Raw genomic sequence first — 15,973 nt, forward strand, 5'->3', positions numbered from 1 at the left:
AAAGTGCAAAGATTTGAAAAGAGCTGAATACCGGGTAATAGGAGGAGTCCCTGTTTATCCAAGTGTTTGGGATGATACTTCACCCCAGCAAGCTCTGACAGATGCATCTCTGCTCTTCACCACTCTTTCTGACATCACTGAGCTGAATTCTCAGACTCACCAAAACAAATCTTGGGCCCCTTCTGCTAATATATTTTTCAACTTCAGGACTACAAAACAAAACAAAACTGAAAAATAGCCCCAGGAGCTTTGAGGGTTGCCATTATTGAGGCAAGGAGTCCAAGTATAAAATTATACCAGAGTCAAGCACAATTCTGTAAGCATTTCCCAAGGGTGGATAATGAACCATATATGCAAAGTTCTCCCTTCATCGTCTGACAAACTTCTATTCGTCCTCCAAGGATCTCCAGGTGACCTTACTCTAAGAAGCCTTCCTTCATTTCCCTTAGCCCAAAGTGGAACGGGCACAGACATCCCTTCTGCATCATCTCAAAGTGTCCTGAGCATAGCTCAGTCATTGCATTTATCCTTTTCTGTGTATTTTTAAATTTTTATATTATTCATTTTTATCCTTAGCACTCACCACATGACTTAGAGCACAGGAGATGTAACAATGCGTATGTGCGACGTGCTCAGTCACTCAGCCGTGTCCGACTCTTGGAAACCCTCTGGACTGCAGTGCACCAGGCTCCTCTGTCCACGGATTTCCCAGGCAAGAGTACTGGGGTGGGTTGTAATTTCCTCCTCAAGGGGCTCTACCTGACCCAGGGATCGATCACACATCCCCTGTGCCTCCTGTATTGGGAGGCAGGCAGATTCTTTACCACTGAGTCCCCCTGGGAAGCCCAGTTATTAATATAACAGTGCCTATAAGAAAAACCTTTAAGAAGATTAATGTGAAAAGAGAAAACAAGCTAGAAGGAAGGCATGGGTGGAACTGCAGCTCTCCGGGGAAGGCAGAGGTAGGGCGTAGCACAGTACCATGTGCTATGTTGTGGGCCGGGATGCGAAGAGCGGTCAAATATCCACCAAGCACAGACGGGCGATTTTAAAAAGGAGAATGGACTGAGTAGAGAATAGTAGAGATTTTAGTAAAATGACCATTTTAAAAGTCCAGAAAGCAAAATATCCTAATTTCTTCCCCCTCCCCCCTAGTTTTTAAAGCAGTTGTACATGCTAAGTTGCTTCAGTCGTGTCCAACTCTGTGTGACTCTAAGGGCTTCAGCCTGCCAGGCTCCTCTGTCCATGGGATTTTCCAGGCAATAATACTGGAGTGGGTTGCCGTGCCCTCCAGGGGGTGTTCCCGACTCAGGAATCAAACCCGCGTCTCTTGCGTCTAACTGCACTGGCAGGCGGGTTCCTATCCACTAGCGTCACCCGGGAAGCCTTTTCTAAAGAAGGCCTGTCTTCAAACATGGCAGGATATGGCCACCAGTTAGAAAGCTGGAGAAATTTTAGTTTCCAGTCCAGGGTTCCAAGAGTGGTCTCTGCTTATTCACTAGTGATAAAAGGAAATGACCACTGGGACTTACCTGGTGGTCGAATGGCTAAGACCCCATGCTCCCGATGCAGGGGCCCAGTCCGACCCTGGTCAGGGAACTAGGTCCCACATGTCACAGCTGAAGGTCCTGCATGCTGCGATGAAGACCCAGTGCCGCTGAATAAACAAATAAATATTAAAAATAAATAAATAATCACCCATAAGCCTACAGGCCAAAAGAGCATGTATTTCTTCCATTTAATAAGGAGAAAGTCAATAATAAGGACCTCTGCCTCAGCAAAATATATGGGAAAAAATTGGTTTGCTCAAATTCATGCGCATTAAGTCAGTGATGCTATCTAGCCATCTCATCCTTTTGCTGCCCCCTTCTCCTCCTGCCTTCAATCTTTCCCAGCATCAGGGTCTTTTCCAATGAGTCAGCTCTTTGCATCAAGTGGCCAAAGTATTCAGCTTCAGCTTCAGCATCAGTCCTTCCAAGGTACATTCAGGAATGATCTCCTTAAGGACGGAGTGGTTTGATCTCCTTGCTGTCCAAAGGACTCAAGAGTTTTCTCCAGCACCACGGTTTGAAAGCTTCTATTCTTCAGTGCCCAGCCTTCTTTATGGTCCAACTCTCACATCCGTACATGACTACTGGGAAAGCCACAGCTTTGACTACATGGACCTTTGTCAGAAAAGTGATGCCTCTGCTTTTTAATACACTATCTAGGTTTGTCATAGCTTTCCTTCCAAGGAGAAAGTGATGCTTTGGTTCTGACTAAACAATACCATAAGTCACAAAAGGATTCAAGTGATTCCCAGAAACTTAATAGTGTTTCAGAACAAAAATGGGCTTCCCTGGTGGCTCAACTGGTAAAGCATCCTCCTGCAATGCGAGAGACCTGGGTTCAATCCTTGGGTTGGGAAGATCCCCTGGGGAAGGGAGTAGCTACCCATGCCAGTATTCTGGCCTGGAGAAGTCCATGGAATGTACAGTCCATGGGGTCGCAAAGAGTCAGATATGACTGAGCACCTTTCACTTTCAGAACAAAAATCCAACACTATTTAAAGGAATATGATAAAATAAAGTCCAGCAACCAGAAAAATAAAATTCACAATATCTGCAGGAATAAACAGGTGGCATTGCTACAGTTCCTAACCAAATAAATGTAAAATAAGGAAGTGTTCCAAATAATATGTTGTTAAATTTGACAAGTCCGACAAAATGGACAGGTTCCTTGAAAGACACAAACAGGCATTACTCTAGAAGAAAGTGGTAACCTGAATAGTCCTATATATATTAAAGAGTTGAATCCATAGTTTAAAAATCTTTCCACAAGGAAAATTCCGTGCCAGATGGCTTCACTGGTGAATTCTATACATTCTTTTAAAAAAATGTAAAACAAGATGATACATTCCAAGACATTTTAGAAAAGCAGCATTATTCAGTTAGCAGAACTAAAAAAGACACTATTTTTTTAAAAGAAAATGGACTATGTACATATGTATCTCATGTACATGAGTGCCAAAATCCTTTAAAATCTTTGCAAACTGAATCTAACAATGTGTAAATGAAGTGGGGTTCATCCCAATAATGCAAGGTTGATTTAATTTTTGAAAAGCAATTGATGCAAGTCAATATATTAGCAGGCTAAAGATGAAAAAAAAAACTAACCTCTCAAAAAGATGCAGTGAAACATTTAATAAAAGTCCATGCCTGATATTCATGATAAAAACTCTCAACAAACTTGCAAGAAAACCCTTTCAACCTGATAAAAAGGCACCTGTGTTAAACCTGTTTGTTGTTGCTCAGTCACTCAGTCATGTCTGACTCTCTGCGACCCCATGAACTGCAGCATACCAGATTTCTCTGTCCTTTACGATCTCCGGGAGTTTGCTCAAACTCATGTCCATTGAGTCAATGCTGCCATCCAACCATCTCATCCTCTGTCACCTCTTCTCCTCCTGCCCTTAATCTTAGCCAACAACATACTGAAATATTGAAAAATTAGACCTTAATTCTCAACATTAAGAACAAGGCAAGGATGTCTGCTCTCACTACTCCAAGCCAACATCACACTGGAGGTTCTTGCCTTTCTAATATAACAAAAACATAATGTGTATGAATTGGAAAGGAAGAAGTAAAACTTTATTTATTGTTAGACAACATGGCGGAAAATCCTAGGGGGACTACAAAAAATAGCCACCAGAAGTAATAATTGAGTTTATAAAGATTCAACATCAATGTACAAAAGTCATTTAGATTTCTAGATACTAGCACTGAAGAAATGGAAATTGAAATCTCTACTTAAAATATAATCCAAATTATTAAATACTTTGGAATAAATTTAAGAATAAAACATTGCTAAGATAAATTAAAGAAGGCCTAAATAGGGTTTTCCAGTTGGCATAGTGGTAAAGAATCCAACTGCCAATGCAGGCAACACAGGAGACGTGGGTTTGATCCCTGCGTCTGGAAGATCCCCTAAAAAAGGAGGAGATGGCAATCCACTCCAGTATTCTGGCCCGGGAAATCCCATGGACAGAGGAGTCTGGCAGGATAAGTTCATGGGGTCACAAGAGAGTAGGACACAACTGAGCGACTGAACATGAACATGACCAAATGACCACAAGTACGTATCACGCTCTCCATCGAAAGACTTGTTATTGTTAAGCTGTCAGTTATCATCCAACTGATATATACATTTATTATGTTCCCAATCACACTTACTGCGGGTGCTTTTACATAAACAAATAAACCAATTTTAAAATTCATATGGAAATGCAAAAAACCTAGAATAGTGAAAATAATTTTTTAAAAGATGAGCAATAATAGAGGACTAACTAGGCTTCCAGGCGGCTCAGTGGTAACGAATCTGCCTGCGAAGGAGGAGAGGCCAGAGGGTCGGGTGGGTCTCTGCGTCCGGAAGATCCCCTGGGGAAGGAAATGGCAACCCACTCCAGTATTCTTTGCCTGGGGAATCCTATAGACAGAGGAGCCTGGTAGACTACATCCACGGGTTAGCAAAAGAGTTGGACAAAACTTAGCAGCTAAACAACAGCAACAATAATATTCCAGTCATGTTGGGAAACAGTTTGGCAGTTTCTCATAGAGAAACTATCCACAACATCCAGTAATCTCTAGGCATTTACTCAAGATAAATAAACTACACATTCACAAAGAGACACATACTCTAATGCTCATGGCGGCCTTATTCATAATCACTATAAACAAAACACAATCCAAATATCCATCAACAGGGAAATGGATAAACAAATTGAAAGAGGGAGCCATTCCACAGAGCACTACCCACCAAGACAAAGCACTAACCACTCATTCACACACCAGCACGGCTGAGTTTCAGAACCATGATACCAAGTGAAAACAGCCTGATGTAAAAGACTGCAGACTGTAGGATTCCACTTATCACGAATTCCAGAGTGACTTCTCTGGTGGTCGGGTGGTTAAAACTCCATGCTTCCAACACAGGGGACTCAGGTTCGACACCTGGTCAGGGAACTAAGATCGCACATGCCACACAGTGTAGCCAAGAGATTAAGTAATTAATTAAAATTACCTACAAAACAATTCTAGAAAAGGCAAAACTAGGGGTTTCACAAAAGTGAAACCCCTAGAAAGCAGATCTGTGATTGCCTAGAGCTGGGGGTGAGGAAGATTATTTTCTAAAGGAAATTCTGTGGAGTGGGAGGAATATTTTGAGTCCTGACTGTGGGAAGGGCCTTATAGCTCTACACGTTTGCAATCTTGTTAATCTTCTGTATTTAATGTATGTCCTTCTCATCTTTTTTCCAAATTTCCTGAAATTTGTCCTTATGAAGTAATTTTTAAGTGTACCCAACATGTTAAAGAACTTAAAAAAATTGGAAACGATCAAAATACCTAACGATGCAGAAAAAAACAAAAGATGGTACATCTGTTTAAGGGAATATTATGAGTGCAGCCAATAAAAATCACATTTTCATACAATATTTAATGACATGCGGAAATATTCATGACACAATGTAAAACACAAAAGCAGTAGGGAGTACTTTATATTCATAAAACCCTACCTCTGTTTATATATACAATATATGTATGAATACACACATAGAGAACTGTGTGATTTCTTTGTTCTAAACTAGGGCACACTGCCCAAACTATGTAAAACCGACAAAGAACGTCCCAGAACTGGCACCTGAAATTGTCATCTGCACCCAGGCTGCGCAGAGCAAACTTGATCGCTTGGCTTGTCCAGGGAGTGGGCAGTGCTGCTTGCCCGACAATCTAGTTGCTATAGTTGCAGGATAAGCCACCGTCTCAGTACCACTCACACTGGACCCAATGCAGCCCTACAAAATATACCCTATGCTGAGACTAGACAAAAGGCAAATGTTTCCGAATGAACTTGAAGGTGTGTTTCAGGGACCTGGGGCCTTGAGAACCCTAACTATCCTCCTACTAAAAGGCAGTGTCACTTCACTGGGAGGAGCAAGTGTGATTTACAGCCTCTGGAGCAAGTCACAGAAGCAGAATGCAGCCTTCCTTTCTAGAGAACCAGGAACAACACTGCCCACTAAGCCTGCCTCCCCCGGAAGATCCTAGCAAAAATCCAATGAGTCAAATGAATGACATTAATTTTTAATTTACAGACCACAAGTCCAAGAGGAGGTAGTTTTATTTCTGTGACTTTGGGGCCATTCACAACAAGCAGCTGCTTGACTATATCTCTGATTTAATTTTATATATAAAAGCATTTAAGTGCTTCTATGGGAAGGAGACAGAGAATCTTTGGTGTTCAAGAGAACTGTGACCACAGCCACAGAGGCGGACAGACTGATTTCAGGACCCCTATCCTAAAAGACGCTTACTCCTTGGAAGAAAAGTTATGACCAACCTAGATAGCATATTCAAAAGCAGAGACATTACTTTGCCAACAAAGGTTCGTCTAGTCAAGGCTATGGTTTTTCCTGTGGTCATGTATGGATGTGAGAGTTGGACTGTGAAGAAGGCTGAGCACTGAAGAATTGATGCTTTTGAACTGTGGTGTTGGAGAAGACTCTTGAGAGTCCCTTGGACTGCAAGGAGATCCAACCAGTCCATTCTGAAGGAGATCAGCCCTGGGATTTCTTTGGAAGGAATGATGCTAAAGCTGAAACTCCAGTACTTTGGCCACCTCATGCAAAGAGTTGATTCATTGGAAAAGACCCTGATGGTGGGAGGGATTGGGGGCAGGAGGAGAAGGGGGCGACAGAGGATGAGATGGCTGGATGGCATCACTGACTCGATGGACGTGAGTCTGAGTGAACTCCAGGAGTTGGTGATGGACAGGGAGGCCTGGCCTGCTGCGATTCATGGGGTCGCAAAGAGTCAGACACGACTGAGCGACTGATATGATCCGATCTGATCTGATCCTAAAACCTGACACTAACAGGGATGGTAAATAGAAAGGCCATGGACTATGAAGCCAAACCAACCTAAGTTTAATTTCCAGCTAAGTGTTAAATGACACAATATTTAATTTCACTGAACCACAGTTTTATCCATTTTTTTGGCCTTACCATACAGCGTGTGGGATCTTTGTTTCCCAACGAGGGATCGAACCTGAGTCCCCTGCACTGGAAGTTCAGAGTCTTGCTCACTGAACTGCCAGGGAAGTCCCTTTATCCACTGTTGAATGAGGGTGATAAGACCTCCTCCCTGAGGTTGTAATGTGGTACCAATAAGATCAAATATGGTGCATCCCAACACTTACTGGGATTCTCTGGTACTTTAGTGATAAAGAATCCGCCTGCGATGCAGAAGACACAGGAGACGACGATTCTATTTCTGGGCCAAGAAGAATCCCCTGGGGGAGGGCGTGGCAGTCCTTTCCAGTGTTCTTGCCTGGAGAATCCCATGGACAGAGCGGCCTGGTGGGCTACAGTCCATGGGGTGACAAAGAGGTCACAAAGGACACGACTAAAGCAACTGAGCAGGCAGACACAACACACATGCTCACTCTCCGTCCTGACACTGACTTTGAATTCCATTTGTTATTGTTTAGTCACTCAGTCTTGTCCAACTCTTTGCAACACCATGGACTGTAGCCCTCCAGGCTCCTCTGTCCATGGATTCTCCAGGCAAGAATACTGGAGTGGGTTGCCATTTTTTTCTCCCAGGGATCTTTCTGACCCACGGATCAAACCTGAGTTCCCTGCTTGGCAGGTGGATTCTTTACCACTGAGCCACGGGGAAGTCCATAAGTTCTATAAATTCTAATTAATGACACTCAGTGACAACTCTTAACACACAGGCACAGGATTGAAGATAGACATAGAGAAAGAGATACATTCTTTCAACTATCCAGACCAAAAAAAAAAACAAAAAAAACCAACTCTGAATCTCTTAGATAGCGAGAACTTCTAAAATTTCATAGTTAGGATGAACACAATTGTGAAAAATGTCATGATCCTATTTGCCCCAAATCAAAACTAAGTTATAATAATATATATTTTTTAAAACCCATAGCAACTTTCTCCAGGGAAAAAAGTTTGTGACTTACTATTGTCTAACACTTAAAGAGGACTTCTCTGGTGGCTCAGTGGTAAAGAATCCACCGGCCAAGCAGGAGATGCGAGTTTGATCCCTGGATCAGGAAGATCATCTGGAGAAGGAAATGGCAACCTGTTCCACTGTCTTCCCTGAGAAATTCCATGGACAGAGAAGTCTGGTGGGCTACAGTCCATGGGGTCTCAAAGAGTCAGATCCTACTTAGCGACTAAACACCACCACCACTTGAAGAGCAGCTTCTATTTAAGAAAAAATAACCAACTTTGGCTAGTGCAAAAGATTTTGTTGAACGACAGAGCAAACCAAGGTGAAACTTCTTCCCTTTCCTCGAAGCAGAGATAACTACAAATAGAATACAGTGATAATAGGCAGGTGGGGCTATTATATTCTTTTAGAAATTGGGAACAGCAGGAAGTTGATAGCTCCTAGGTGAATGTGACAAGAACAGAAAGCACGCCAGGTTCTAAATCCATCCAACTGCCAAACGCGGTAACATGCTGACGAAGTTAGTTTTTCACAAAAGAAGACGCTTTCTCACCATCTCCTCTGCCCACCAACATCTTAATTGAGGGTGACTGACTGGGGTTTCAGTCACCCCAAGGGCTACCCGTGGGCCCCACCCCAGGGCCACTCTAAAAGCAGTATGTTTCAGGAATACGTGGTGTTTGTGTAGATAGCAAGTTCTTAATAGAATCTGGGAAGATGTTCTTTGGCAGAAAATGATTTCGCGGACATTTCTCATTATGATAGATGTGGTATTACAGCCGCTATAAACAGTGTCAAGCTGTGTTGCTGCTTTGCCACCAGTGTTATAAATCACTCACTTGTATATTAAAATCTGCAGAAAGCCACCGAAGAAAAGGGCGGGGGAGCAAACTCCCATTTCCTATTTACAGACTAGGTATAATTTGGTATCGTTCTTAAAGGTTCAAGGCAGCTTAGAGGATCTGTACTCAGTCCTTCCGATTGGATCAGGAGATCACATTCCATGACTGCTGAGTGGGGAAGGCAGGGGCCGTGCAGTGAGCAGTGAGCTGACACCTTCTGCTGCAAATCCTGACGTGAAAGGGAGAGCCTGTGCTTCCCAGAGATGGAGGGCAGAGAAACGCACTGCCGTGCGCACGTTAAGCTGCTAATGGAATTAATGAAGAATTAATAATTACATATGGGAGAAGCAGCTCTGGGCCACTGATGTGATTTATTTGATCCACGTGGATGTCTGTGTGCAGGGTGGTCTCTCTCTGGCTGCCCTTATGGGCACCTGTAACACTGCCCTACGTGCTCTGCTGACAGCTGGGCAGAGAAGGTCCTCATCTGGGGCATAAGTTCTACTGGATGTTGGACATTTTTAATACCATACTATGGACATTGCTGTTGTTTAGTCGTGTCCAACTCTTGCAACCCTCTGGACTGTAGTCTGCCAGGCTCCTCTGTCCATGGGATATCCCAAGCAAGAATACTGGAGTGGATTGCCATTTCCTTCTCCAGGGGATCTTCCCAACCCAGAGACCAAACCTGTGTTTCCTGCATTGGCAGATGGATTCTCTTTACCACTGAGCCACCTGGGAAGCCATATAACCATGGCATGGAGGAGCAAAGACCCAGGATGTCATTATACCCATCTTTTTTTAGGTCAAAAGCACTGACATAGACACACAGTTCAGTTCAATTCAGTTCAGTTGCTCAGTTGTGTCTGACTCTTTGCGACCCCACGGACTGCAGCACGCCAGGCCTCCCTGTCCATCACCAATTCCTGGAGTTTACTCAAACTCATGTCCGTTGAGTCGGTGATGCCGTCCAACCATCTCATCCTCTGTTGTCCCCTTCTCTGCCTGCCTTCAATCTTTCCCAGCACCAGGGTATTTTCAAAGGAGTCAGTTCTTTGCATCAGGTGGCCAAAGTATTGGAGTTTCAGCTTCAGCATTAGTCCTTTACACGACCATGTGCAAAATAGACAGCCAGTGGGAAGCTGCTGGATAACACAGGGAGCCCAGCCCAGTGCTCCATGATGACCCAGAGGGTGCAGTGAGAGGGAGGTTCACGAGGGAGGGGATAGAAACACACTGCAAAACAATTAAACTCCAATTAAAAAATAAATTAATAAAAGTATAAAAAAGTTTACTGGGACACAGCCATAAAGAAAAGGTGCATGCCTGAGTTCAGTGCACACTGCTTTAGCCTCCCTCACAAAAGCGGGGCTCTTCATGATCACAGTGGTGTGTCACCCACATGGCCGAGTGGTGGAGGCGGGAGACAGGCAGGGATGACACAGGGGCTGCCCTGCCATCTGCAGCTCAGCCTCGGAAGAGTGGTTCTCAACCAAGAGTGACTCTACTCTCTCGGGGACACGAGGCAATGCATGGAGGCAGTCTTGGTTGTCGCAACTGCTTTCCCAGAGATAGACAACGGCTGCCGCTGCACCTCCTATGGTACACAAATCCCAAGATGCCTCGTCCAAGCACCAACAGAAGAGAGCAACCCATCACTCCATCCCTTCATCACACTCTTTCAATAACCTCTTCATTCTTCATGGTCCCCAACATGCAACCATATACTGACTTGTTTGCTTGCATATTATCTGAACCCCTGACTCCACTGTCACCTCCACAATGGCAGATTTTTTATTGGCTAACTGCATCCTTAGTGCTTAAAGAGGTCCAGGCACATAGTAGGTGCATAATGAATGTGTATGGAATGAATGGAATCTGGAGGAGAGGGAGAAGGAGGAAGGAGATGGGAAGAGGATGAGAAAGAGAAGGGAGCCAGGAGCAAGGAGAGACAGGCGGAGGGAAGAATGGAGGAGGAGGGAAAAGGATGGGAGAGGAGGTGGGAGGACCGTAACTGAGCAGGTGCAGGGTCCTGGGGAAGTCTCAAGTCTGCCTCCTCTGTCTGTGACAGGACGCATTTCCTGGCTCCTGAGAGCAGACCCCTACCTCTGACAGGGCTCTGTCAAAAGCAGAGGCCCAAGCTTGTATCTGACAGCATGGTGGGTTCCGGGAGACCCCCAGCACCCCAGCAGAGGAAGGAAATGGCACCTCACTCTGCGGGAGCAGGTGATGGACAGGGAGGCCTGGCGTGCTGCGGTCCATGGGGTCATAGACAGTCAGACACGACTGAGCCCCTGAACTTAACTGAACTGAACCGCAAAGGGACTGTAACCAGGGTCCTTCGGTGCCTCTTTCCCAGCTTCTCACTTCAGCAGTTACTGGTGGCTATAGCATCGCAAACGCCTGGTTAGGTTTAGCTATTTGCACAATTGCATTTTCTGCTTTAATAGCTGGAACACAGACGTCTTAGTCAAGTTCAGGCATAAGCCTTGAATAAAATGAATCCTTTAATCATGAATAAAATTCCCCAGCTGAAGTAAACAAGAAGGTTTTAAACTGTGCTATACAAGCAGGGTTTCACGATAATCTCAAAGGAGATGTTTATAGAAATGATAAATGGCTCAGACAGTAAAGCTTCCACCTGCAATGCGGGAGACCCAGGTTCGCTCCCTGGGTCGGGAAGATCCCCTGGAGAAGGAAATGGCAATCCACTCCAGTACTCTTGCCTGGAAGGTGCCATGGACAGAGGAGCCTGGTAGGGACACAACTGAGCGACTTCACTTTCACTTTCAAAATGATCTTCCTCTTTGGGGCTTTGAGAGCCTCAACTCTAGTGAGTGGAAGTAAAGCACAAAAATATAACCCTGCATTAGAACACCTGTATCATCGATCATTTCACCACAACACTGGTCTAAAATCACGAGGTCTGAGGCATCAAACTGCATGATGGGACACATACAGTAAAACCTGTTTGGGTCAGACCCAGACCCTCAAATATTTCTGCTGTTTTCCCTCTTTGACTGGCATTTGGTTGGTTGGTTGTCATGTCTGTTGTTGGTTTCTCTGCCTCTTTGCTGTGGCTGAGACATTTGCAATGAATCTGCGTTACAAAGAGCTTCAAGGCAGCTTGGGGTGCCAGTCGCTTCAGCACAGGGTGGGGGGGGTGCGGAGACAGGAGGCAGTGAGCATGTGATAACACAGGCAGAGGCCGCTCTGAGGTCCTGTGTGATGAGAACAAGCAGCTCCACCAGGACTGATCCTGTATCCGGAGCAGAGAGAGGGACAGTCTCAAATCAGCCCATCTCCAAGTCAACTTCATACTACTCAGGGTTCCCTTGGTTTTAAGAACTGGAAACCAGAGATCAAAACCCTTTTGTAAACTGCCTCTGAATAACACAGCTAATGTCATCTTGAAGCCAAAGCTGGATCATTATAATACGAAGAAGCAACACTAAATTTTTAGACTGTTTTTTCCCCCCAGGGAAAGGCTCATTTTCTATAGAGAATTTTTAGTTTGCAGGGGGCTCCTTAATAGTATCTCATTGATGGATTCCAATCACAAAAGAACAAAGAGTGAGTGAGCTGCCCCTACAAGCTGCTGATCGTTCACACATCCCAGAAACCTTCTCATCATTAGAGGAGGGCCAACCTTTGGCCCGAGTGAGGGATTTTACTCATCTACCCAGAATATGATTAAAAAGAAGCCAGGATATAATGAGAGAATCACTGCCAGGGCCAGCGTGTACAGGATGGGTTTTTAATAAAGCATGAATTATTCTCAGCAGTTGAGACCTCAGTCGGAGGAAGGGGAAAGCCAGAGGGACGGTACAAACACTAAAACGAAACCCTCTGCCCAGAGACCCCATGTTCAGCGCTCATCAATGTTTAATGTTCGTGCTTCTCATATCTTTCCATTCCTGCAGTCCTATGTTCTCTGCAACTGAAAGGTTCTGATGTCATATTTTGTTGTTGTTCTTTAGTCACTAAGCCATGTTCGACTCTTTTGCGACTCCATGGACTGTAGCCCACCACACTCTTCAGTCCGTGGGATTCTCCAGGCAGGAATACTGGAGTGGGTTGCCATTTCCTTCTCCAGGGGATCTTCCCGGCCCAGGGATTGAACCCGTGCTTCCTGCATTGTCAGGCGGATTCTTTACCACTGGCCACCTGGGAAGCCCTGTCATATTTTAGACACCAACAGACACTGCTAGGCTCACTCTCATGGTGACCTGTGACATGGTCAGTTCAGTAAGCACTCACTGTAAGAATACTACACCCAGGGCTCTGAGAATATGATGCGAAGGAAGACACGTTCCAGTGTTAATTAGGAATCCAACTCTGGAGCCAGAAGGCAAGGTCTTGCTCACTTTCCTACTCTGTGTATCAGCTAACTTTTCTTGTCTGCAAACTAGACAGATGGTAAGCATCTACCTGTCGCAGAGTCGGGCAAACATTATAAGCATCACTGTTGTTGTTCAGTTGCTAAGTTGTATTCTACACTTTGCAACCCCGTGGACTGCAGCACGCTAGGCCTCCCTGCCCCTCACTGTCTCCTAGAGTTTGCCCAAGTTCATGTCTATTGAATCGGTGATGCCATCCAATCACCATGCAAAAATACTTAGAATAGTCACTGACTATGAGGTCATGCAAGCTTAACTATCATTTTTCTAAGAGGTCTCAGGCTATAGAAAGAAGCAAGAATGCTCAGCCCAACCTTGGGGACTAAACGCTGTGGCACTGACCAGCATGGCAGTGAGTGGAGCCCTGAGCGAGATGGGGCAGACGGGTTGGAGTAAGGAAAGACGTTCAGTAAGAGATGGAACGGAATGGAGACTTTCTAAAATCAAAGAAAACCCAACGTGTAGCCACACCTGTTTACAAATGTCCACTTTTTCCTTAAGAATGAAGGTTTTCTCAACTGTTCAATCCTTTCCTCAAGACTAAACATTTGAAGTTGGCTAAAAGAGTACACCTTAAGTGTTCTGATCACACACAGAAAAGATGGTCATTATAGGAGGGGAAGGAGGTGTCCATCAACTTGATTGTGATGTGTCTATAGTGTGTATAGATAGTATAGACATCCACATCTATAGCTAGTATAGTTTCCACAGTATCTACAGATATTAAATCATCACACTGTACATCTTTGAGAAATCACATTGCACAACCTCAATATATACAATTTTTATTTACAGTTATACCTCAATAAAGTCGGGGAAGGAGGTGGAGACTAAAGCTGAGAACAGTATTCACGAGGTAAGTTGATCCTTCCTGCTCCAACTTCATCCAAGGATATTATGAGGGCTTCCCTGGAGCCTCAATGATAAAGAATCTACCTGCCAACGCAGGAGACATGGGTTCAATCCCAGCTCCAGGAAGATCCCACATGCTAAGGAACAAATAAGCCCACACACCACAACTGTTGAGCCCACACTCTGGAGCCTGGACGCCACAACTAGTGAGCCCACGTGGAGCACCCTCTGAAGCCCGCGCAGCCTGACCCCGTGCTCTGCCAAGGGAGAAGCCACTGAAGTGAGAAGCCCGCACAGCAGAGTAGCCTCTGCTCACTGTAACTAGAGAAAAGCCTAAGCAGCAACTGAGAGCTAGCACAGCCAATAATAAATAAATAAAAATTTTAAAATAATATACATTCTTAAAAAGGATATCTCTTCACCCCAGGTTAAGAGTATGGAAATGGATACAGGACAGCTAGGGGTTAAATTCCAGTTCCACTTACAGTTTGGAAACCTTGGATGAGTGACTTAAGCTTGTGGTGACTCAGTTTCCTTATGGATAAAACAGGGACCAAAATAGTCCCTACCGATACGGTGGTTATGAGAATTAAATAAATAAATGCATGTAAAGCATTTAAGACAATGCCTGGCAGAGTATGAAAGTGAAATGTTAGTCGCTCAGTCGTGTCCAACTCCTCGCGACCCCCATGGATCTCTCTGTGACTCTGCCAGGCTCCTCTGTCCTTGGGATTCTCCAGGCAAGAATACTGGAGTGAGTAGCCCTTCTCTTCTCCAGAGGATCTTCCAGACCCAAGGATCAAACCCAGGTCTCCTGCATCACAGGCAGATTCCTGACTGTCTGAGCCACCAGGGAAGCATAGTATGACTGTGTAAATAGAGACGGTAGTGACTGTTCTTTTAAAATGACAGCATCCTCAGGATCAGAAGTGGCAGTCTCATCTAAAATTTACTGACCAAGGGACTCCCCTCGTGGCCCAGTGGTTGAGACTCTGCGCTTCCACTGCAGGGGGTTCCGTTTGGGGAACTAAGATCCTGCACGCCATGCACAGTGCCGCAAGAGAAAAAAATCTCTCCTCATTTAAAGAAAAATAAATAAAAAGAAAAAACCTATTGACCATCCCAATTCTTTCTTTAAAAACCATTTTAGTAGTTATAAGACACACACGATAAACTGCATGTATTTGAAGAACAATATCTGAAAGCTTAGACATATGTATTCATACCCTTAAATCCATCACCACAATTAAATACCCTTTGTAATCTCTCCCCATGTCACTCCCTTCCCTCTCCCATCCCTTTGCAATCACTAATCTATATTGTCACTATAGATTAATTTGCATTTTAAAGAATTTTATAAAAGTGAAGCCATCCAGTATGTACTGGTTTTTGGTCTGGCGTCTTTCACTCAGTGTAACTATCCTGAGCTTCACACATGTTATAGTATATATCTATGGTTCATTCCTGTTTATTAATGAGCAATATTTCATGGTTGTTAATTCATGCACCTGTAGATACTTGGGGCTTTTGTGATGTTTCTACTTGGGGCTATTGTAGCTACAGCTGCTATAAACATTCATGTGCAAGTCTTTTTATGAATGTGCATTTCTTTCTCTTGAGTAAATAGCTAAAAATAGTTCAATCATAGAGTATGCATATCTTTCCATTTTAAAAAACTCAAATTCTTTCCCAAAGTGATTGTGCCATTTGACACTCCCTCCAATAGTATATCAGAGTTTCAGCTTCTCCACATGCCCATCAACTCTTTGCTTGGTTCAGTCAGTTTAGTTGCTCAGTTGTGTCCGATTCTTTGTGACCCCATGAACTGCAGTACACCAGACTTCCCTGTCCATCAACAACTCCC

Source organism: Bubalus kerabau, chromosome 13 (assembly GCF_029407905.1).
Source record: "Bubalus kerabau isolate K-KA32 ecotype Philippines breed swamp buffalo chromosome 13, PCC_UOA_SB_1v2, whole genome shotgun sequence".
Classification (NCBI taxonomy): Eukaryota; Metazoa; Chordata; class Mammalia; order Artiodactyla; family Bovidae; genus Bubalus; species Bubalus kerabau.